Source organism: Pteropus medius, unplaced genomic scaffold, assembly GCF_902729225.1.
Source record: "Pteropus medius unplaced genomic scaffold, Ma_sr-lr_union100, whole genome shotgun sequence".
In the NCBI taxonomy this organism is placed as follows: Eukaryota; Metazoa; Chordata; class Mammalia; order Chiroptera; family Pteropodidae; genus Pteropus; species Pteropus medius.
Genome location: NW_024349800.1, coordinates 52,396,069 through 52,422,300, shown reverse-complemented (window position 1 = coordinate 52,422,300; position 26,232 = coordinate 52,396,069).

Sequence of the window (26,232 nt, the reverse complement as noted above, 5' to 3'; positions counted from 1 at the left end):
AGCCTCCTGCTCACCGAGGTTTGTTTCGGAATGAGAAACATGCACAGAGCTCAGCCTGCAGCGCACGAGCCCGGGAGCTACTTCACCCCAAAGAAGGGAAGAGCAAGAGGCTTATGCCCGCTCCGAGCAGGAGTTACAAGGCACTACACCCCTCTCCCAACATCGTCCACTGCCCAAAAACCCAGAAGGGAGACTTAGGAACTGGTGAGTGAGTGAGCGGAAATGTGCTTTATTACAGCAGCACCTTAACTCGTCATTGGGCTCTGCTCTCACCTCCATCCAAATCATGCTCCACACACTTCCAGAGTGATCTCTCATGTCACTCACATGCCTGACACTGTTCAGTGCCCTGAGGATAAATCCAGTCTCCTTAGCGTGGACTCTCCTAGCGTGAGGGCCAAATACATCTCCTCGTCATCTCTTGCCCTCACTCACCTTTATTCTCCCTTCCAGTCAGATCCACCTTCTTCATTTAGGTAAATGCCACCTTCTCTACGACTTTTGGCCCTTTGTCTCTATGCCCAGAACACTGTCCCCTCCCCACTCACCCCTTTATCGGCCAATCTTGTCCTTGGTCAGATGGAGAAATGGGCGAATAAACCATCAAGTGGCAATGTCCAGTCTGGGAGGTGGAGAGAAATATTTGGGTCTCAGGTCGAGTTTGGGCCGTCACCATGTGGCCCTTAAGACTCTTAGTCCATGACTGAAAGAGCAGCATGGTAAGGTGGGTAAGGGCGACTCCAGAAGGTCCTCCAGGACCTGAGGGGTGTCTCCCTGAGAGGACGCGGTGGTGACACACTCAGGAGAAGCAACACCTGAGGACTAAGCAGCTTCCCCCACGACCTCCCCAGGCTCCCATCCCTCTTGTAACCCACCTGCATTTAGGAATAGACAGAATCACTTCTCAAGCGAAGCTTACCTTCCTTTCTCTCAGTCGGCACATCCCATCTACGTCTGTGAAAGAGCATTTATCCCATCAGCGAGACCACACCACTTAGGGCAAAGCTTCTAGCAGCTCAATCAGCAGCGGCCACTAGTTTGGCCAGAACCAGCCAAAAGCGTTCCCTCTGTGCTGGGCAGTCTACCTGCAGGATACAAGAATATTCAGCACATTAGAATCAGCCCATTAGAGAAGAAATTCTGGGGTATGGGAGGGAAATAGCTCAGGTCACTGGGTCAGGAAAAGCACCACTCATGATGTGTGGTTTCACTACATCCAAGGGACAGGGTCTTTAGGGACCCAAGGCAGACATACCTGGATGACCTAGTTGCTTTAGATGACAGGAGGTAGGAATAGCTCAGAAGAGAGCACCTGTCTACTTCATTTGGATCAGAAGTTTCAGTGCCTAAAATGTTTTATAACAAGAAAGGGAAAGAACCAAGATTTTCCTTAAATTGTTTTTCTCGTTTGAGAGCTAGTATGAACAAACTTATTATGGGATGAATTGTGTCCCCCCGAAAATCCATATGTTGAAGTCCTAACCCCAGAGCCTCACTGAGAGCAGAAGGCGACCTTATTTGTAAATAGGGTCACTGGAGATACAATTACTTAAGATGAGGGTGGGCCCCAATCCAAAACAACCAATGTCCTTATAAAATAGGAGAAAATTTGACACGGACACACGTACACAGGGATAACGCCATGTGAAGGTGAAGGCAGAGATCTGGGCAGTGTTTTTATAAGCCAAAAAATACCAAAGACAGCCAGCACACCACCAGAAGCTAGGAGAGAAGCCTACAACAGATTCTCCCTCCCAGCCCTCGGAAGGAAGAGACCCCGCCAAAATCTCGATCCCAGACTTCTGGCCTCCAGAACTGTGAGACCACAGTTTTCTGTTGTTTAAGCCACGTAGCTTGTAGTACTTTTTGTTAAGCAGCCCTAGCAAACTAATACAAAAAGCAAGCAATATACCTAGAAAATATTTTTCCTACTCAGTGTGTACCGCAAACATAGTAAATCACCTCTGAACCCTCCGTGCCAACAGCAGGACCCCACTGTTAACTGCAGGTGCCATACGGGCCCAACGCAATGCCTTTCTCCTGACCATCGCGGCATCTCCTTGACTGCCCTTGTGACGGAGGGACAGCGCGATGGGCTTGTCACGAGGACGGGCTTTGAAACCAAACAGACCTGTGTTTGGATCCCTCTGTTGCCACTTACAAGCCGCATGACCGGAGCACAGCTGGCCACCGTTCCTTGTCAGTGACATGGAGCTAGCAGCAATGCCTGCCTCACAGGGTCACTGGGAAGAGCACCTGTGATGATAAGGGGCACATCACAGTTCCTGGCACATAGTGAGCATCCAGACATGGGAGCTACTGTTCTGCTAGCTCAAGAAGATGAAGTTAAGCTGGGGATCATCCCGAGCCCTTAAAGTTAAAAAAAAAAAAAGACCCAAAATGCTACCAATGTCGGTTACTGACACAGCCCAGTGGGCTCCTCGGCAGCGTCTGCTGGCCCAGCAGAGGGTCCTCCTCAAGAGCAAGGAGGAGGAATGAGCAGATGGTGGCGATCAGCTCCAGGGTCTGGATGGAGAAGGAACAAGAGAAGCCAGAGGTCAGAGCGGCTCAGCACGTGTGCTGACAAGCAGCACCAAGAGGAATTGCAGCCGTCACCTGAAGGTCGACTGGCCTCTCCCCTGGCTGAAAAAATGTAGAATTCCCATCCCATAGGGCAGACCATGGCAGCCTGCTGCACACCTGCCAAAGCAGAGAGAAGAGGAGACCGTAGGTCACGCCAAATAAGGAGAGAGGTTACCTGGAAGTCACCGATAAGAACTATGTAAATCACAGCAAAATATGTGCATGTCTAGCGCCAGGCTAGGAGAACACCGCTTCGGGGGACCGTTTGTGGTGACGTGCTGGTGAACATTTAACGACGGGGCTGGGGGCGGTGCGGGGGGAGAGGGGGCACCGCCAGCTTTTGTGTTGTAAGTATTCCTGTCATGGCCGATTGGAAACTACCAAGATATTCATCAGTTCGCCAAATTCCTGAAAATTTAACAGCTGGCCCTTGTGAGCCTAGAAGCCGGCTGTAGCACACAGAACCATAAGTGACATCCATCCAGATCCTTAAACCTCGTTCACCGAGGGGCCGCTCACTGCCTGTCCCCCACGCCTGTGCTCTCTACCCACAGCAGGCCCGAGGTGGCATAGCTCCTCCGCTCCGTCCTTGACCTGCTGACACCTGTGCATGCTGCTCACCGACTCCTCTACCGACAGAAGGTGACTCAGTAGCTTGGGGTGAGAGACAGAGAGAGGCATTTCGGGTACAAAACCAGATCCTAGCCCTCACTCCGCAGTTAGGAACCATTCGACACGTCAGGCAGTCTTGCTCCTTGTAGGAATGTACTGGCCATCCAGAGACCAGATGTCTGCAAGGCCCAGCCCTGTGTCCCGCCTCCCTCAGGCATGTTCTGGGGATGTGAGGTGTGCTTCAGGTCCCTCTCACACACCGTTTTCCTCAGGAATGGGGAAACGCTCTCCAGCTCCCCTCGTCCGTCACCGCGTCTGCAAGTGCGCTGACGTCTGCCACACTCGCCACAGGTTGGAGATGCTCCTTTCTGGGTGGACAGAAGCCTGCAGTGTCAACATTCCGGACTCACCGGGTCAGCATTAGGTCATGCTGCATCGGACCATCGACACTTGGATTTCTTCTTCCTGGGCCAGACCCATCCTCAGCTTGCACTTGCCTATGGGCTGCTTCAAGGGAAATTCAAGATATTTACAAGGAAATATTCTTTTCTCCTCAGGTAATTAGGTCCAGAGGAAAATGTGACTGTCCGCCAGCCTGCCCAGACAGCAGGTGAGGTTGGCCTTCAGCTGTAACAATGGTCGAGAACTCGTGGCTGCCTGCAGCCCACCCACTGGTTAGCACACGACGACTGTGCAGGGAGCCTAGAGCCAGGTCAGAAGCACATGCTGGAGACTCTGCCAGGCAGAGCAAACGCTCTGGGCCAGAAGCTGAGACTGGGATTCCGTCCGCCCCGACACGAACCCCTGTGACCTTAGGCAAGTCCACTGACTCCCACGGGCTTCGGGGTCTTCATTAGTGCGAAGATCCCTTTGTGCCTCCCGTATTACATCACTAGGAAGCACACATGGCGTGGGGCTATGAAGGTGTACTGGAGATGATTTACAATCAGCATTCCTTAAGATGTTGTTTACAAAGGCGAAGTAACTGTGGGAATTTGCTGGAGGCAAAATGGAGTTTTATTTGAAATGCTTTATTGATCATCCAACCATCGCTGACCTCAGTAAATCCCAGCCTGCACAGCTGGAGCCAAAATGTTGACGTGGCAAATGCCTCCCCGGGCGCATCTCCCAGCCCAACATCACTGTCAGAACCTCTACAGATACCCCGAAGTGCCTGGGGTAGTGAGGGAAAGGGGCAGAGATGCACATCCTACGCGAACTCCTCCCGCCCAGCACACGCCCCACCCCAGTCCCACCAACAGAACAAAAACGGGCATTCCAAGGTCTTGCAAGTGGAGAAACAGGCTGAGGTAGGCAAGAATGGGGGCCATTTAAGAGGACACAGAGGGTGCTTCACTCCTTTGGGTTTCGGAGTGAGCTTGGCGAAGACCGAAAGCCTGCCTCTGTGCTGGAAGGTAAAGAAGCCAGAGGAAAGTCGTTACCCCGGCCTCCTGCGGACACTGGCCGGCTGCAGACCCTGCTTCTGCCTCCTGAAGCCAGTTGTCTACCCGGTGCCTCGGTGCAGTGTGGCCTGACCTTCGAATGTCCGCGTCCTGAGGACACTTCCTACGTCCACAGCCGGAAGCAGTTCTCAGCCTGTGGACAGTTGGGACACACCAGACCACTGTGCAGCCCAGCCATGCTGCCCACCTGGGTTCTCTCGAAGCCAGACTGCGGCCGAGCTTTGCTCTATAGTTGGACCCCAGCTGGATCCCAGCAGATCTTCACAAATCAGAAGGGGAGATTGTTTCAAAGTAAAAAGTCTTTACTAGGTGGCAGAGCTCAGGCAGATGGCAGTTATTTATTCTAATTAACAATAGGAATAGATAGAGCATGTTCTATGGGCCAGACACCGTTCTAAATGCGTTATGCAGGTTGACCTCATTTACCCATTTTACAACTCTATAAGATAACGAGTTTTCCGTTCCCTAGTTTACGGATGAACAAACTGAGGCAAAAAAAAAAAAGGTTAAGTAATTTTACCAACATCATACAGTGAAAAAATGATTATATTCATTAAGTGACACTAGCTGGTATAGTAAACAAACCCTGAAATCTTACAAGCTTGACACTATAGAAACTTGTATCTCACTCACAGACAGTCTCGTTGGTAAGAGTGGACACTCAGTCCCACACAGTCAGGACCCCACTGACAGGCGCAGCCTCCATCCTCACCATGTGATGTCCAGTGTTGCTCTGGACATCTACTTCCAACCGGCAGATGGGGGAGGAGGGTCATGGAGAGTCTTGTGGGAAGTGTTTATGGGCCACTCTCAGAAGGGGCATGTATCTCTTCTACCCACATCCCAGAGGCCCAAGCTCAGTTACGTAGACCTGCCTGGACGCAAGTGAAGGATGAGACTTTTGGCCACCATCCCACACTATGAAAGAGAAACGTGAGGCTTGGGTGGTCAGCAAGTCACCTCCTCCGTGGTTTTAGAGCTGGGATTCGAACGCAAGCAGCCTGGCTCCAGGCTCTGTCTTCTTTACCACTGGGCTACCGGATCTGGGTTCGAGAGCTGCTGGGGAGGTGGTCGATGGGCTCAGGTGGAGCTGGAACTGGGCAGGGCGGGGACTGGGCGGGAGGTGGCAGGCATCTCTCAAGTGCTCAGCACTGAACAGCCTTTCTCAAGAACCTCCTCCACACACCTGTCACACGTCTGAAACCCCACCATTAGCATGACAACTGTCTCGGTCGCAGGCTCAACAACATTCGCGTCCCCACACGGCGGCAGCTACCTCTGGGAAGAGCTGAACTTAAAACCTTCTTTGTTTTACAACTTCCATGAATGAGTTTATCAGATGTTTTTCCAAAAGGGTCCCCTGGGTGAGTTTACAGTCCCATGAGAATGAGAGATTCTGGAAGATGGCGTGAAAGTACTAAATGCATGAGAAGTGGGAGAATTTAGAAATTATCTTAGTGTGGCCGGGGTTGGTTAGAAGCCCAGTGTATCTAAGCAGAGAAAGCTTGGTGCTGGAGAATGTGGCGATTTCAAAATACATCCAGAAATTCCTTGATTCTCCCCCTCTTCGAAAAATGGAGGCCAACTGTCCTTCCCTCGAATACAGGCTGAACTTAGTGAGTTGCTTCTAATGAACAGAGTAAAGCAGATGTGATGGAGTGTGCCCTCAGAGACGAGGTCATCAAGGACATGGATTGTTTTCTCTGCCTTGTTTTCTCTCACTGTTTCTTGGATCATTTGCTCTCGGAAAGCTTGCCGTCATGTTGTGGGGACACTCAAGCAGCCTTAGCAGAAGTCTACGTGGTGAGGAACTGAGGCCTCCTGCCGACGGTCATGTGAGACGGTCATGTGAGACAGTCATGTGAGACAGTCATGTGAGAGAGCCATCCAGGAAACAAGTCCTGCAACCCCACTGAAGCTTTCAGGTGACAGCACCCCCACCAGCATCCTGACCCTCAGCCAGACCCACCCAGCAAAGCCACTCTTGAATTCCTGAACTATAATAGGATATATTATTGCTGCTTAAAGCCACTAAGTTTTAGAGTGATTTGTTTTGCAGCTATAGATAGCTCATACGAGAGAAGGAAGGAAGCTGGGCCGGGGGGTGGGACACGTTCCCACTCATGAAGAGCCTTGAATATCAAAAAACCGGTGCTTGGTCTTAAAGTATTATGAGGAGGCAATGAATGTTTCAACATGTGACATGACGTAGAGAAAATAAACAGGAAAGCATTTCTTTGTCCACAGAGTGGAGGAAAATTCATGTTCTCAATGTCTCAAGCTACAGATTTGTCTCTCTCTAGCCCAAGGGTTCTCAACTTGGGGTGCGTTTATCCCCCAAGTGACATTTAGCAATATCTGGATATTTTGATTGTCACCACTGGGGATGCAGTGCTGGTATCCAGAAGGTAGAGGCCAAGGATGCTGTCAAGCATCCTACAATGCCGAGGTCGGCCCCCACAGCAAAAGACTACCCGCTCCAACTGTCGACAGTGCCAAGCCTGAGAAAACCTGCCTCTCCTAGAGACTACCATCTTCCTCAAAGCATCTGTGCATCTGAGCCTCTCCAGAGTTAGAATCGCCATGTGGACTCTCACACTGAGATGCTTTCCAATTCTGAGGACTCAGAAGAGAAAAATAAAACCCTGGTCAATCAGAAAGACCTTGGCCAAATTCCTGGAGGCCAAGGCATAGCTGTGGGCATTGGACCAACCTCTTTCATGTATTCTCAGAGCCAAGATATCAGAATATGGAAGATTACAGTGTGCTAACAAATTAACTCTGAAATCTCAGTGCCTTGACACACAAAACACTTACTTCTCATTCATAATATAGTCCAGTGGAATCCAGGAGTCTCTCCTCCAAGCAGTGACTCAAGCCCCAAGGCCACTTTCAACTCTGGTTATTCTGCTTGCATTGGCCTTCTCAGGTGGCAGGTGGAGGAAAGAGAAAAGAGAGGATCGTTCATGTGGGGTTTTATGGCCAGCCCTGGAAATGCCTACATTCCACTAGCCGGTACAAGTCACATGGTCCCATCTAACTGCAAAAGAGGCTAAGATATGTAGTCCAACTATGAACCCGTGAAGGTAAGAAAAGTGGACGTTGGTCAGCACTAATGACAGCTGTACTCTGGTATAGTCCCTTCTAGTCCTCACCAACCAAGCCCCTCACTCAGGACACACACAGGCCTGGCCCGAGCCCAGTGGTACCATCTCAAGAGAATCCATGATCAAAGGATCAGGCATTGGCTGAGATCACCGTCTACTTGTCATGAAGGAGGTGGGAGATGGCACAGGACTCCTAGCCATTATCTTTGCCTCCACGGTCAGCTCATTACTCTTTTGTTCGGGAAAATAATAAAAGACCTAACCCCCAACCCTCCAATCAAAGCAGGTAAGCTCTGGGTAATGGAAGAACCCTCTTACCAGCCACACTTGATTACAATTTTGTATCTCAGTTCTCAATTCCACTCGAAGGATTTTTTAACTTCATATATTTTTCCAGAATCGAATCTGAAAGTTACTTCATAACACAGCCTTCTTGAGTCCTTTATATCCTAAGCACTAGAACATTGTGCAATGCTTTACAACCCAGCTCAAAGGAAGGTATACCTGAGCCTGTGCAAAAGCTGAAAGCTTAGTCATTTGATAAAAAGGAGAGGCTCTGAAGGTGAGGGTTAAGGATAAAATGGGAGTTCGACGCACACTATTGATCTGGATTCTTGTGGATATATATTTCATTAAAGATTTTTTAAAGAGCCAATTCCGTATTCCCAATTTAAAACGGTCAAATGAATTCCGCATTTTGGGGATAAAAATGAAGGTAACTTCACCTGACGTCTGTGCCCCAAATGGAATCAACTCACGCGGCTCCATTCTCCTAGCCTCTGTTCAGGAGTCCGTTCCTTTCTTATTTTCCTCAGTCCTTAGAAGCTGCCCTCCCTACTCGCTGTCACCCATGTGGGTGTGCTCTGTAATCCCACAGAGCATGCTGGAATGCAGTTTGAATACAAGATGTTACAGGTAATAAAGTTTATCAGAATGGCTTGTCATTATTTTTGCATCATTATACAATTACTGCAGCTTTGGAAGGTAATAAATCACTGCACAGGTGACAAATTGAGAAGCTAAGAAGGACAGTTATTCTCACAGTAAAGCAACTGCTGACACTAACGAGATGTGGTGACTTGGTGTTCAGCCTTTTAAAACACATCTTGTGGCCCTGCGAGGTGTCAGTGGGAAAGCCACCTATCTCTGAAAGCATGCCAAGTCCATTGCTAAGACCGCGAAAGAGCTTGAAACTCCAACAGTTCCAAAAATGACTGTCCTAATTTCACTCCCGGTTGGTCCAAGGGGCGTGTTGTAACACCAGTAACCAAACTCCAGCAAATCTAAGCTTCACCGGCTCAGCTGTAAGTCCAGGCAGCCAATTATTCATTCATCCCGACTCAGGGGTATCTCCAAAGAAGCCTGTGCCATCATGCATGCGTGTGTGTGTGCGTGTGTGTGTTTTAAATCGTCTAAGTACTAAACTGTCTCTGCAAAATTTCCTAATACGCTAAACTTTTTTTTTGTTTTTTTTACATTTAAGTAACAAAAAATAGCACAGCATATTTTCTGAAAACTATATTAAAAAAAATAGATCTCTAGACTAGAGTCAAGCGGGAGATGTTTGAGTCCAAGAAACAGTACTCCGGGAGAGAATCGTGAAGGCTACGAAGGGTTTGTAAAAGGAAGAAAACTGATTCAGCTCCACTCCGATGCTGAGGGCCGTGCTGACTGAGGCGCTGCAGACTCTCCCCACGGCTGTCAGTGGGCTCCTCGCGTTCAAGAAATGCAGAGAAGAGAGCTAGAACAAGCCTCTTCCAGAAACTTCTAGCGAAGCCATGTAGTGGGGACCCACCTCCACCACCACATAAGAAAACGCCTTTGGTTTTGATGAGCAAATCGGGCAACTAACGCCTGGAAGTAGGAAATTCTGGGTCAGGGAATTACACTCCAGAGAAGCGGTTCTCAAAATGTGGCCCCCAGACCAGCATCACTTAGGAACTTGTTAGAAATCCAAATTCTTAGGTCCTGCCTCAGACTTACTGAACCAGAAACTCTAAACTACTGATCAGAAACTACCAAATCAGAAAGTATGCCCAGGCTTACGCATGCCTCTGAAGCCCTGAGGCAGCCTATTATTACGTATGCTCCCTTTGTGCATGGCTACCACATCGGATGTGCGAGCTGGGTACTGCACAAATTCTTCCTGATCGGGGGATAATCAAGGAGCTAAAACATAGGCCATGCTTGCTCCTAAGTCATGAGTTTAACTTGTTACATATGGCCTAAAAGCGTGCTTTTTAAAATACATGCAAAGATATCACATAGGCTGAAAGCTCATGTTACCTTCATCCTTTTATTCAAATAAATCTCAGCCTTCAAGATGAAAGCTGAGCGGCAGGCGGAACTCAGAATCTTACCCTTCCAGACAGATGGATGAGCAGCTTAACCAAAAATGGTGACTTCGTTTCCCATAGGGACTTGAAATCACTAAAGCCAGGTTGTCACAGCCAATCTCCACTGAAACTAAAATGAATTGCAAAACAAAACTCCGAAGCTCACAACCTACGTGACATTCTTCAACCTGTAAGCATCCTACAATTGGGATTCTCCAAGTGTTGAAGTAAGTTTTGATCTTGTTGAATCCAGTTAAGTCCAGCATCAGGAAGTCACCCCAGAGGACAACGGGACCATGTGGGGCTCATATCGAGCCCATGTAAACAGGTTTTTCCTCATGGGGGGAAAGGCAACAGGGTATATTCATAAGTCTCAGCAACTTCTGAAACATCCATCAACCCTTTCATCCACACAACTTCCCGAGGTCCCGGCATCTCCCAGCACAGGTGGAGTCTCCACTCCAAATTAAACAAGGTATGTGCACTGGAGGGGATTCTGTTCTTCTTCTGCCCACAACCCTTCCAGGAAGAAAGGGCCACTGGGAGGTGGCCCAGCTCGTGCCTGCTCTCCCCTGTGTTTACCACATCCCCGAGAATACCCCATCGGATTCGCAGGATTGGGTGGGGAGTTACTTCCTCCCCATTGCTCACCACAGGCAGAAAAATGATCGTTTTGTATGTTGCACGCTGGGTGATCAATTCCAATCCCCTGGAGATTTCCCGGGTCTGCCGAGCACATTCATTCTCTTGTTTCTAATCTATTCCTTTGATTTGCACAACTTGAAAATACTGTCATCATTTTAAAGGAGGGGAGAGAAGAGGAAATGAGAAAACAAGGGCAGGAGAGAGGGAGGGAGAAGGAGCTTGGTGCTGTCATCCCCTCGCTAGAAATCCCCCTTTGTCTACAGTACCAAATGACTCTGCTCCCCAACCCTATTCGAGACCTTAACAGCCTGGGCCCTGAACTTGCCCACACGTGTCCATACTGAGTTGTCAATGTTGAGCGCAATGACAACAATATTATAACAATATCATCATTATCATCAGAATTGGGCTGGTCCAAACCAAATACCAGAATGTGCCTGACGTTCGGTCTGAAGGCGCAATAATCATGAGATAAGCTGCTATTATTATCACTATTTTATAAGCTAGTAAGCGGAAAATCTGGGATTTAGGCTCCAGCATTCCGACCTCTCCTTCCCATGTTTCCGATCGTTATATTAAATGCTAAACGTTTTCTGACATGGAACTCCAGGGCCCTTCCGAGCCCTGTGCTCCTTGCAAACCTGCTGGCAAGAGACCAGCTGTAGCTACAATTCAGGAGCGGCGTTCTTTCCCCCAGCCACGACTGCGTGCCCTCTTCTTGGCCTCGAGTCAGAGGGCACCCGGTAAATATAGGAACTGGATATAAAATAACCAAGAGACACGGAAAATCTCTGATCGCAAGGACCATCTGAATCCTGGCACCTAACACAAACTAGTTGCTCAATAAATATTTGTTGAATAAGCATGTTCTCAGATTCATGTTCAGTAAATTGCCGTACATTTACGTGACAGGCAAAGTGCTAGATGATTTCTTGAATGTTACCTCAGTAAATCTCACAGGAACTCAAGGAGATATTTATACACCTGCTTTTAGATGAGGGCACTGGAGTTCAGAAAGTGGCTTCCATCTTGCCTGGAGATTGTGATAATCTCTGAGTTCATAACTGAAAGAAAGAAAGAGTTTGTGAAAAATAGGAGCTAATTAGGGAAGCCGGACTCTTGGTCAAAGCAAATCTGACTACTTTATACCCACGCCCAGCTCAAATATCTTTCCCCCATTACCCAAATTTTTACTTCACTGCTGAATTTCAATTCCTCAAATGGAAATAGTTTAAATGGAAATACCTCCCAGAGGTTTATTAGGTGTTCTGATAACATAGCTACATAACAAATCCCTTCAACACTTAAAGGCTTAAAATAACCATTCTACTTCACTTACCATTTTGTGGGTCAGGAATTGGAGAAGGGCTGGTCTGAGGCATTCTCACTCGGGATCTCTCAGTATGTTCAAGTTTGGGGTTGTAGAGAGATGGCAGCTGTGGCTACATCATATGAAGTCTCAGCGGGACTGGACATCCAAGATGTCTCAACCACACAGGAGCAGTGAGTGCTGACTGTTGGCTGGAACCTCAGCTGACGTGTAGACTGGAGCCCCTACCTCTCCAGCGTGGTGGCCTTTGGACTTACATGGGCGCCTAGCTTTCCCCCAGGTGAGTGTCCCGAGAGAACCAGGCAGAAGCTGCATGGACATTTTGATCTAGCTTGGAAGTCACCCAGAGTCCCGCCCACCACATTTTCATAGGTAAATAGTCACATGTCTACCCAGATTCAAGGAGAGGAAACCACCTCTGTAGGACGGTGTACCAAAGAATTTGCAATGATTTTTTTTAATACCGCACGAGGATATTGACCATTCACCTCAGAATAAATCTGAGTTAACCTGATTCCCTTGTGGGGAAGCCAGTCTCCAAAGATGGCCACCATTGATCCCTTCCCCCACGGTTACATACGTGCTGCTCCACTCATCAAAGGTGGCATCTCTTACCCGTCCCCTTGAATCTCAGCTGGCCTTACCATACAGCATGTGGTAGAGTGACTCTGCAGTAACTGGCCTAGACTTGCAAAGGACCAGCAGCTTCTACTTCCTTTGGAGCAAGTCAGACACCATGTAGGACGTAAAACCATTCTAAGACCATCTCGCTGTGAGGAAGCCTAAACCAGAAGCCTAAGCTTGTGAAGGGGTTTCATGAAGAGGTCATTGTCTAATAGAGAAGAATCAGGGAACTCAGCTGGGAGCCCCAGACTCAGCTGAGCTGCCCCAGCCAGCCCTGGCTACGTGAGCCTTTCCAGTCAAAACCAGACATCATGGAGCACACACAAACTGTCACCTGTCCCCATGTGCCCTGTCCAAATTCCTGACCCACAGAAGTTTGAGCATATAAAATGACTGTTGTTTGAAGCCATTCAGTTTTAAGAGAGCTTATTGAGCATCAATAGATAAATGAAACACTTTCTAATGACTTCCCAAGACGAGCTACGCCGTAGTTTTAAAGCGGAGAACACAAAAGCACAGTGTTCAGAGGACTGACGAGGCTGCCGGAGTTGCCTTGCTGGATGGAGTAGGAGCCCAGTGAGGTTGCAGAAGAGAACTTGGGAGGAAGCCAATGGCATAGGGACCTCGTTTCAAAGTTTTGCCCCCCAAAACTAAGGAAAGGACGACTCTCTCCCTTCTTTAATTTCTCCTCCCTCATCACCATTGACTTTCTACCTAGGACATGGAGAGGTCAGAATATTATGTATTAAATTGAATTTTTAATTTATTGTATTTTTACATGTGAAATATTTTATACATACTATAAATAACAACAACAAAAAATAATCAAACCCCCTTGTACTTACCACCCAGCATTTAAATAGACATTTTAGGAACAGTCGAGAATCTTAATCAGTTTTCATAGCATTGCTTTTTATAGAAAAAAATATGTTCTACAGTCTAAAAAGCTGTCTTGGGGATAAATTCCTGGGATACCCCTGGCAGTCAGCAATGGGTTAAGTATCTGCCTCCCAGAAACCCCAGAGTCTGGAAGCCCCCACAGAAGGTGGGCAACTTCCATCTTCTACATCCGTAGCCCCATCACCATCACCAGAGCAGTTACACAGACCAAGGCCCTCGGGGCAGAGCTCGTCTGGACCGCTTCCCCTGGACAACACAAGCTCACACCCTTAGTGTCCCATCCCCACTACTTCCACCTCACCCGTAAAGTCCACCTGTGTCCATCCTGAGACAGCCGAAAACCAACCAACCTAAGGAACACCTGAGACCTTTTCCTAATGGGTATGTCACTTTCCCAAGGTTGGAGGTTCGCAAGTTCATGTGCGTCGTCTGGAGAAAGTGCGGGGCAGCCCACAGCGGGGACGTCACGACGAGGTGTTGTGGGTGCACCGGGACCTCGGCTTTCACCTCCGGATCCAGTCTCCGTTCTTCTTGCCCCGGAAGGCTGACCTATATGGATTACACTGGGGGGGTCCCCTCGCTTCCAGTGCTCTGTCGGATTCGGTCATTGGAGGAGTTCCCACAGGACAGGAAAAAAGGGAGGGGAGTACAGCCCGGTGATTTATCCTGTTGATTTCCTCCCTGTGGAGTCACCACAGGTTGTCCCCAAGCCAAACCTAAACTCCTGTTAGACAACCAATCCACACAGCCCTCCCTTTCCTGAGTTCCCGTATCGGCTCCCCACAGTTGCTTTTTCAGGCCTAGGAGAGGTGAGGAGCCCTCTGTTAGTGCCTTGCGACCCCACATTATCCCCTGTGGGTTCCCTTCATCCTGCCTACACTTTCACACAGATTCTATGTAAGTCCCCTCAAATTGCCTAATGGGAACGTGCCATCATATTTTTCCTGGGACTATAACAATATAAGATGGAAGTAAAACCTCTCAGCCCCCTCAGCTCTTGCCACTTCCCCTCTCTTAGACAGATGACCCAGCTGGGAGCCACCAACAACACCGGCAAAGTAACCCGGTACCCACACCCAGTATGAGAGATACAAGCCTAAGGCCTCTCTCAGCTCCAGGCGCCCTGAGCCCTCTGCCCTTGCCTATTCCAGACATACATGGTAGCACAGGAGGATGCTTCCACACTTCTGCTCCCACCAAATGCAGTCACCCCTAATTCTGAGTAGCTCTCTTATGCTTTATGTTTCTTCATAAAAGGATAGGACATATTATAAGGAAAATAGGCTTGCTAAATATAGTCTATTCAGCCCGGGGAAGGCTAAATTATTCATAAACAGACCAGGATATACAATACACGCTAAATACAAATCCATTTTTGATTTTGGTATTTTTTCTGGGGCCTGTGTATTCAGTGCCCCTGCATTGATCTATAATGCTCCCCCGCCTCGATGCCTGCATTTGCTCAGGATGAAGATCTTAGTATCGGGGCCAGTTACCAAGCTGTGAATAACCCCAGTCTCGCCCTCTGCAGGACAGCAGCGTCCACAAGGTCATCGATTGTCCATCCTGTACAATGCGGTCCCAGAGACACGTGCATCCCATAAAAGGATCATCAACTCCCCACAGAGCCCCAAGAATAAACAAGCCCTAAAAAAGACATCATTGAAACCAGGACAGCTCAGCATCTATTGCACCATGAAAGGCAAGATGGAACAGTGTGACGGTGACAACTAAAGCCACTGAGTCCTGGATATGACCAGTGCTCAGGAGACCATGCACAAGGACCCTCCAAAACGGAGGTCTCAACTGGGCTCATACATTTCAAATTATTTTCAGTCTAAGCTCCCTTCACACAGAAGCTGCTGATTATATTTTCCCTGTACTGTGAGAATCATCGTCCAGATGTCTCTGAGACATTCTTTGTTTTGCTTCTAGTGTTTTCCAAATAAGACAAAGTAGCACCATGAAATAAAACACAGATCTCAGCTGTTCTCTTCTTTCTTTTCTTAAGGAGTGTCACTCAAGGAGCTGAAGATTGAGGCAACTGACCGTAACCTCGAGGCTTCATGGGCATCTCAGAATGTTCCACAAAAAAGTGGGGGAGCAGACAGTGGAACAAGCTATAAGAAGAGATTACTAGATAATAATCTGCCAAGAGATGGCATTTCTGTTCCAATAGTACAGAGAAATCTGTCGTAAATAGATTATCTCACTACTAAAATGGATACAGATTTTATGAAGAGTAGTTAGGGAAAAAAAGTTTTATTTCAGGACAGAATGCGACATTCAGTAGAAATGGACAGTGAGGTTGGTAATGTGTCTATTCCCAGGTACCCCTACCATTACTTAAGGCCCTTGGAGGTTGGGATAACTTCTGCTTCCTAGATGTGGTCACAGGCTATACAGATTTAAAGGACAAACCCTCTGCTGCTTGACTCATGTGAGTGATTTGAGCGGCAACCCTTGGCCTTCTGGTACCTAAGGTCAGACAGATGTGACTGGATAGATCATCTGATGAGAGGCATGAGCAATAGCAAAACTTGGTGTGCCTTGTCTCTCCTGAGCTGCTACTCACAGCCCCAGAGGTGGACCCAAACTTCAGAGTGCTTCATCTTGCAAATGATTGCCTGGCTTCCTTTCCAGGGTGAGAAGACTGTGCTTTATTGATCAAAGAAAAGAGCCTGAGATGACAAATTCTGTCTGACTTGTGGAGCAATCAACCCTCCTGAAAGCTAGTGAACATTTTTTGTTCTATTGCTTGATTCATTGGACGAAGAGCTCTCTGAAAATTCAAACCATCAGAACAAGTCTCATCCAAAGACAAAGTGATGGGAGGCACTGGAGTTCGTGGGAAAGGGGCCTGGGCTCGAACCCCAGTTCACTTGCTTGTCAGCTAGGGACCTTGAGCAAGTCACTCAACTGCTCTGCAATTAGACGGGAATCAATACCTCTCTTGTCTATTGCCTGGGAAGGTTGCGAGGAATACATGAAGAAGCATTTTGTGAACAGTAAAGTACTTACAACTATGGGAGATAACTATAATTTTTGCCTTGGAAGCCATTAGGCTTGAAACCATGACAGGCTCATATGATTCTTCCTTGAATCAGTAGTTTCAAGTGTGATCACCTCACCAGCATCACCTAGAAACTTGTTAATAATGCACTGTTGAGACCCAGATGCACTAAATCAGAAATCCTGGTGCAAGGAGAGGAGAAAGGTGGAAAAATCAGGGTTGAAACGGGTGATCCTAATGTACGTTCAACTGTGAGAACCACTGCTCAAAGGAACTTGTGAACTGTCTGAAGTAGGTGTGGTCCCATCCCAAAATGACTACGACTGGCTGGCTCAGGCCACCAGGCCCCATTCAGCCTGGGACAGTTGAGAGAGGAGGAGAGCCCATCCCCTGTCCCAAACTTGGGGGGAGTTCAAGTTAACGGGAACACAAACAGCCTCCATAGACAACTGGCAAATGTTCAGAGAGCCCGCGAACGTGTGACAGATTTGCCTTGCACAGACGGGCACTGCTGTAGGGGGTGCAGGGGGTGGGGAGGAGAGCAGTGACTCTCCAAGGACGTTAGTTGCATGTGAAAAGGCAGAGACGAGGGAGAGCACACCTGTGTGTGGCTGGGCGGTGGGGATGGGGGTGGGCGGAGGAGGATGAGCATCTGAGTGGGGAAGCAGGGTGTGTGGGAGGAGGATGGAAGAGAACCAACTCACCAGGTCCCGGTGATTCCCCTAAGGGGCCCTCTGAGGCTGAAGCTGATTTTCCTCATTCATTACAGATGCAGATTTTCTTAAATTAATAAACTGCACATACCCTTCCAAGATACATACTGTGCTTAATCCTCAAGCCTCCTCGAAGTCTATCTTTCCCCCCGCTGCCAACCACATCAGGCCTATAAATAGAGAAGCTTCAGGGAAAGGAGTGGCTGAAATTGCATGATTTATTAGGATGATTATATATTATTTATGTAATAATTACATACATGATTATATAGCATTATAATCATGCCTATATTCTAGTTTTATTAGTCATAAAATATCATTTTTGCTTTTAAGGTTTTTATGGGCTTTTTTAAAAGATTTTAATTATTTGTAATTTTATTTGAATGCACCCTGAGGCTTTAGAATAAAGAATGCTGCTCTAAAAATCTAATAGATAAATAAATATTTGGTATCTATTATCATTTCAAGTAATTTAGCTTAATATTAAAAGGTCTGGTTGTTCCAATGTGTGGTTGAGAAGGAAAGGGTGCTGTATGGCTTGAACCTATTCATTCATTGGATCAGTAAAAATGTACTGAGTGCCTACCATATGCCAGGTACTGTGCTAGGAACATCTTGGAATATGCTTTCTCTGTACCCACAGAAGACCGAGGGTGGCTCTGAGTTCCAGAGAAAGACCTGCCACCAGCTCTCTGCAGATGGTATTATTTTGCCTCGCTCTAAATAAGGATGTTTGGTCAGGGTAGGCTGTAAGGCCTTACCCTCTTTATGAGCACTGTATTGGTAACAGATATTCTAATGTAGGTCACTAAACACAACATAGAGGATTTGCTTCCCCAGGCCTCTGGCTGTCTGTGCAGGGACTGGAGCCCAGCCTAGGAGATGTAAAATGTGAGGTCCGTGACCCCGCCCTGGGGACCATCAGTGAAGTTCTCATTGCCTCCTCTAGGGTTCTTTTCCCCTCATATCCCCCTTCCCATTTCACGACCCACAGCCCTGATAGAGCACCCATTAGTCAATCTAAGCCATAATCAGGACACTGACGAACAGAATAATCAATGTGAAGGTTTTAACAAATCTGGTGTTTGAAATACTTTGAAAATCATCCACGTAATCATCATTGGGAAAATGAGAATTTGATTGGACCATCTTATATTTGTTTTATGGTTTAGTGTTTATTTTATTTTCAATTACATATTAAGGGCTCTTTATCTATTTAGTGTTTAGTCCCCTAAAGGCTGCCTTAGCAGGAGAGAAAAACACAAATACCTTACCCACACTAAGGTGTTCATGCTTGCTCTAACTTAGACCTCTGTCAAGAACAACTCTACTAAAAAACAATGCCTATCTTATTGGACATTGGGATATTTGCAGAAAACCCATTACAAAGATAGTTTTAAAAGAAAGGTTGTCAGAATTCCCCTCAAAGCATACCTTGATGTCAACTGCCTGTCTCATCCACTCATGAGACAGGAAGTGTATTTGAGTGAATTTCTATGCAGTAGAAGAGAATTTTTCAAATCTACTCAACATGGAAGTTACTCTCCTCCCAACAGAATCCAGGGTCAACAGCGGAACTCCTATTTCTGCTGCAGCAAAACAAGAGATTTAGAAAATTAGAGAAAAAAGTCATTTCTAACTCCTGCAGCAGACATCTATGGTAGGTCAGCATTTTGCTGATTACTTACTGGAAAAATGAAAACTCTATTAGTGCTGCCTGAATAAGAAACAGTGTCACCAGAGCTAACCAAATGCGGCTGATAAAACACAACCTAAATATAACTCTGAAATCATCACATAACAAAGGAAGACAGTAAGAGAGGACGAGCGAAACAAAACAACAGCAAAATAGACATAAAACTATGAACAAAATGGCAATAGTTAACTCCATATCTTTCGATAATTATTCTAAATGTAAATAGATTAAATTTCCCAATCAAAAGGCTTAGAGTGGCTACATGGATTTAAAAAAAAAAAAGCAAGATTTAGCAATTTGCTGTCTACAAGAGACCCACGTTAGACTTAAGGACACACATAGGCTAAAAGTAAAGAGATGGAAAAAAATATTCCATTCAAATGGTAACCAGAGAAAAGCTAAGGTGGCTAAATTTATGTCAGGAAAAAAATAGACTTTAAGTCAAAAACTGTCTTAGAGATGAAGAAAGTCATTATTTAACGAGGAAAGGCTCAGTTCAACAGGAACATATGAACATTACAAATATATACACATCCAACATCGGAATACCTAAATATGTAAAGCAAATATTGACTAATATGAAGAGAGAAATTGACAGAAGTACAATAGTAGCAGGAAACTTCAGTACACCACTTTTAATAAATGATCGACTTGAACAACACTATAGAGCGAAGGACCCTAAAAAATATATTAAGAACATTCCACCCAACATCAGAATACACATTCTTCTCAAGTGCACACAAAACATTCTCCAGGCTAGATCATATGTTAAGTCACAAAACAAGCTTCAACAAATTTAAGATAGAAATAATTCTAAGTATCTTTTTAGACCACAATGTAATGAAAGTAGAAATCAGCAACAGCCAAAAACAAGAAAATTCACAAATACATGAAAACTAAATGACACACTATTGAATAATCATTGGGTCAAAGAAAAAAATCAAAGGGAATTTTTAAAATGTATTGAGATAAACAAAAACAAAACACAACATACCAAAACTTACAGGATGCAGTGAAAACAGTACTAAGAGGAAAATTTATACAATAAACACATTTAAAAAAACTATCTCAAATAAATGACCTAAATTTACATCTCAAGGAACTAGAAAAAAAGACAAACTACTCCAAAGTTAGAATAAAGAAGAAAATAATGAAAATTAGAGCAGAAATAAAACAAATAGAGAAACAGAAAAACAATAGAAAAAAAATCAACCAGACAGTTAATTTTGGAAAAAAATTTTTAAAAATTGACAAACCCTTAGCTAGACTAAGGAAAAAGAAAGAAGACTCATAGAAAATCAGAAATGAAAGAGGAGACCTTATAACAGATGACTCAGAAGTAAAAAGGATCATGAGAGATTTTATGAACAATTATACATCAACAAATGGAATAAAAGAAATGGGCAAAGTCTGGAAACATACAATCTACCAAACTAAATCAAGGAAAAATAGAAAGCCTGGAAAAACCAATAACAAATAAGGAGATTGAATCAGTATTCAAAAACCTCCTCAAAAAAGAAAAGCCCAGGACCAAAATGATCTATAGATTCAACACAATCCCTATCAAAATTCCAATGATATTTTTCATGGAAATAGAAAAAGCAGTCCTAAAATTTGTATGAAACCACTAAAGACCCTGAATAGCTAAAGCAATATTGAAAAAGAAGAATAAAACTGAATGCATCACATTTCCTGATTTCAAATTAGCTATAGCAATCAAAACAGTATAGTCCTGGCATAAAAACACGCGTGGGGGAAGAAAAAAAATGGCATAGATGATAGAGGCTCTGTTCATCCCTCTGGTGACCAAATCAAATTTGTGATGGAAACAAGGAGCAGCAGCAAGGAAACATCACCTGGGATCTAGATGAACATGCCATACAACTACGGAGAAATCCAAGAAAGCACCCTGCAATTGCAGAAGTTAGAACAAGGATGGGGAGCTGCCCATTCCCGAGCGGCTGAGTGAGACAGAGGCAGTGGCAGCGGCAGACGCCTCCTAAAGGGGCCACGTCCACGAGCGGATTTTTGCGGTGACAGATCTGCTCACTCTGAGCACCAGTGCCAATTCAGCTGTGTGCAGGGGACACCAGGGACTTACAGGGAGACATTGTCGGAGGGCCGAGGCAAGACTCGCTCTGTACAGAAGTGCCGGCGGTATCCATTGTTCCATGTTGAGCCTTCCCCACTCCCAGGGCGTGGACACAGTGCCGCCATAGCTGTGATGTCATCAAACTGGATAACAGAGGTCGCTCTTTCCAGAGGATTCCCTGAAACCCTGCCTCCCCCAACTCGCAGCCCCACCCAAGCCACATCCAAGCATATCCTCAGCGAGTCAGGTGCTCCTTGCTGAGCAGCACCTAGACTCACACTGAAGGCAGCTGGCCTCGGTTTCAGGTGTGGCCTTTTGAGGCAACTATAAGCACAGCATCTGTGTATTGCTTGCTGAATCTTACTTAACAGGTGGCCCCGGAGGAGCATGGGCTTGGGCTAAATTTGGCCTGCAGATGAACTCCTCCCAGGTCTGTGCCACTGGACACCTACTTCACAAATCCATGCTAGTAAGACTGGGAGACTTAGGAGCTTTGCTTAGTATGTGGAAACAGAAACAGAAAGGCAGCCAAAATGGGAAGACAAAGAAGCAGAAACCATGTGAGAGAACAGAACGGAGATCCAGATATAATGGAGTCAAGTAATCTAACAGATGCAGAGTTCAAAACACTGGTTATAAAGATGCTCAATGAACTTTTGGGAAGTATAAAGAACTTCAACAAAGAGATAAAAACATAAAAATGGAAATGGAAATTATAAAAGGCAACCACTCTGAAATGAAGAACACATTATCTGAGATGAGAAGTATATTAAATGGAATAAACAAAGTGAATAAAGGATCAACTAACCTATCTAGAGGATGGGAAAGCCAAGGAGACTCAAGAGAATGGCAAGAAAAAAGATGCCAAGACTATAATTTAAGAAGCATATGAGACACTATTAAGGGTCCAAATATCCATCTGACTGGCATACCTAAAGAAAATTAAGATGTTGAACGACCGTTTGAAGAAATAATGATAGAAAACTTCCCTAACCTGGTGAAGGAAATGGGCATAAAACCCCAAGAAGCTCAGAGAATCCCCAAAACCAGGGATCCAAAGAAGCCCACACCAAAAGACACATCATAATTAAAATGCCAAAGGTTAAATACAAAGAAAGAATATTAAAAGTTGCAAGAGAAAAACAGATAGTTACCTACAAGGGAATACCCACAAGACTGGCAGCTGATTTCTCAAAACAAACTATGCAGGACAGAAGGGTTTGGCAGAAAATATTCAACGTGATAAAGACCCAGGATCTACAACAAAGAATACTTTATCCAACAAAGCTATTATTTAGAGTTGAAGGACACAGAGCTTCTCAGACAAAAATAAGCTAAAGGAATTTATCACCACTAAGCCAGTATTATAGGAAATGTTAGAGGGACATTTTTCTTTAAGAAGAAAAAAACATGTATCAAAAACAGGAATAAAGAATGGTAACAACTACATTCCTATCAATAAATACCTCAAATGGAAAAGAATTAAGTACTCCAACCAAAAGATAGAGTAGCTGAATGGATAAGAAAACAAGACCCCTACATATGCTTCCTACAAGAGTCTTACTTCAGATTAAAAGACACACACAGATTAAAAGGAAGGGGATGGAAAAAGATATTGCTCTGATGGACCTAGAAGGTATTTAAGTCAGACAAAGAAAAATAAACACCAAATGATTTCACTTATATGTGGAATCTAAGGAATAAAAAGAACAAACTAATCAAAAACAGACTCACAAACATAGTGAACAATTTGGAGAGTTTTGGGGGGCTGGAAGAATGGGGTGAAGGGTTAAAGAAGTACAAATTAGTAGCTGATGGATGGTCACGGGGAAGGGGAGCACAGCATAGGGAATGTAGTTAGTATTAATATGTTGGCTAGGTAAAGGGCCAGGGAAGGGAAGGAGCATTTGGGGGGATTCTTTTACGAACTATATACAGTCTAACCAATGTACTGTATACCTTAAACTAATTTAAATAAATAAATTTTTTAAAATGAGAAAATTACTTAAGCTCACATTGGTAAACATGAAAAAATACATGAAGCAGAATCTAGAGTCTACAAATCAACCCCTGCATATACGGTCAACTAATCTTCAACAAGGGCACCAAGAATGAATGATGGGAAATGAATAGATTCCTCAATAAATGGCTTTGGAAAGACTAGATGTCCACATGTAAGGGAATAAAACTGGACCTTTATCTGACACCTTACACAGAGATTACAGACTTAAAAATGTATGACCTGAAACTGTAAACCTTCTACAAGAAAAGATAGAGGGAAAGCTCTCTGACACTGGCCTTGGTAATGATTTTTTTGTTTTTTGATATGACAACAAAAGGACAAAAGGACAAAAGTAAAAAAAAAAAAAATCAAACCAAAAAGCTTCTGCATGGCAAAAGGAAGCATCAACAAAAATGAAAAGGCAAACTATGGATTGTGAGAAAATTTTTGTAAACCATATATCTGATATGGAGTTAAAAGTGTTCTGGTAACAATTCTAATCGGGGTGTGGGTGTTGTTACCCACACCAAAAAGAATTCTTGGACACCAGGAGAGTGTCCAAGGAGAATTCAACTCACTTCTGACACTATCTACCCAGAGATAGCATCAAATTCCACAGATTAAGGGTTCAGTCCTATGAGATTGCTCCTCTCACTTCAGATGCTAGTCACAAACCCAGGTTTGTTACCTGTGCTTCTGACCAACTGCTAAAGCGGCTCACAGAACTCAGAGAAACATTTTACTTACTAGATTACCACTTTATAAATAAAAGGAGTAGGGTATGGAGAAATGTTGGTCAAATGGTACACAGTTTCAGTTGTATAGGATAAGTTCCAGAGATCTAATGTACAACGTGGTGACTAAATTTAACGACATTGTATTGTATACTTGAAATTTGCTAAGAGTAGATCTTAAGTATTCTCAACACACACCAGAAACTGATACGTTAATTATCTTGCCTACAGTAATTATTACACAATATGTATGTATATCAAAACATCTCACTGTACACCTTACATATATGCAAGTTTTATTAAAAAAATTAAAAATTCAAGAATTATAAACATTAAACAGATGAAAGAAAGAAGTATGAGCTGACTGAATACCAAATCTATTAGTAATTAGATGTAACATAAATGCACAAATTTTTAATTACCTTTTAATGGTTCTGTAATATGTTCCCTAGAATTGGTAATATATTTTTATCATTTCTGTTGATGAACATTTAAACCATTTCTAATTTTCCTTATTAAAACCAATGTATCATTAGTATAAATACACAATGAATTGTATATGATTATAACTAACAAGTTTATAGAGTGAACAATGTAATAAAAAAATATTTAATTTATATATGTAAACCAAATATATGTGGATATACACAGATGTGTGTATGTGTATGTGTATGTGTATGTGTATGTATATGTATATGTATATGTATATGTATATGTATATGTATATGTATATGTATATGTATATGTATATGTATATGTATATCCATCCTTGAAAAAGTGTATTTGGTGAGACCAAGAAATCTAAAATCACTTTGCTGGCACAGACTAGCACAAAACATGAAGTACATAGAACAAAAAAGAAGATGTGTTCATGGTACAGATATAAAACCATGGCAGCAAAAAAAAAAAAAATGAACAAGGTAAAACCATGAGGGAGAAATTTCTCCTAATCAGATGTTTCTATAAGATTCATCAATTCCACCCCAAAAAGGAACTGGAAATTAAATCAGACCTACAAACATATAGTGAATAGAGTTACTTGGATGTACTCAGGCTTAGGTTAATTGGTTGATACTCTTTCTGGTTCTTATTTCATAGTCTGAGTGTCCTCACTCAATTAATCATTTTGTGGTCATTATCCAGCTTGAGCTGAAGAACTGGTTTGAGAATTTTTATAGATAGCTAATCTCAACCAGGGAAACCCATTGGCAAGTGCCGTCTAAATAATGAAGCTCCACATAGGCAGATCAAGCCAACTTAATTCTCTCCCAGAACAGGGTCTGAAGATGTCAAATTCTGTCTAAAAATGTGTGCTTCATATTGTACTAGCCCCAGATCTGAAAAAGGGATCGACATTCCGAGGGAAATCTCACCTCATTGTTTTTAGAACAAGTTACCGAAAGATATTTATTCCCACAAAATACACAGCATGTCTTCAAGGTCTCTGGCCCCAGAGGTTTCTCAGACTTGCTGCCAGGTCCAGACCCTTCCCACTCACCCACCCACCCCCACTCTCACTGGTCTTAGAGGACTTAAACCACCACAGTTTAATACAGAAAAAATGCAGGCCATATGTAGTTTTAAATTTTCTAGTAACACTTAAAAAAGTAAAATGAACCGGGGAAATGGTTTTAATAGTATGTTCTATTTAACCCAATATATTCAAAATATGATTGTTTCAACATGGAAGCAACATAAAAACATATTCAGGAGACATTTTCCATCCTTTCTTTTGCACTGTCTTCTACATCCGCTGTGTATATTTTCCGTGTGTAACACGTCAGTTTGGGCCAGCCACATTTCATGTGCTAATCTGCTGCACGTGGTTCCTGGCCTCCCTTGTGAACATGCAGACTTAAAGTCCTAGGCTAGGGCCAGGAACCAAGCCTGGATGCCTGTACTCGTACTTACCGTGGTGACTGCCAGCGAGCCTCGACTTCTGAGTCTGAAACAGCCCAGAGAAAGCTAAGCCTCTGTGCCCACAGCACCTGGATAGCAGCCAATGCCAGCTCTCCTCTCGGCTCAGGGAGCCAGACCTCTCTTCTCATTTAGGATCTACTATGTGAGCTGCTCTTTCGAGTTAAATCCTTTTAAAATATTTTTGAGGAGATGTCTTATTTCTTCACGTGAATTAGAAAAGGCTATTTTTAAAATCAAAGAACAATCTTTAGGGGGAAGCAGCTTCCTCACCAGTGACCTGTGTGTGCACTTTATTCTTCAGGAGCACCAGCCTCTGAAAAAGAAGCACCTCACATCTTGGGAATGTGAGTGTCATGCTCTCTTGTAGCCTCCTAGACATCCACAGGTCACTGGGGAAGCCTGCCAGACATCGAGGAGGCGAAAGTGGGTTTCTAGAGGGGTACGTGCAAAATGTGTTCCAGA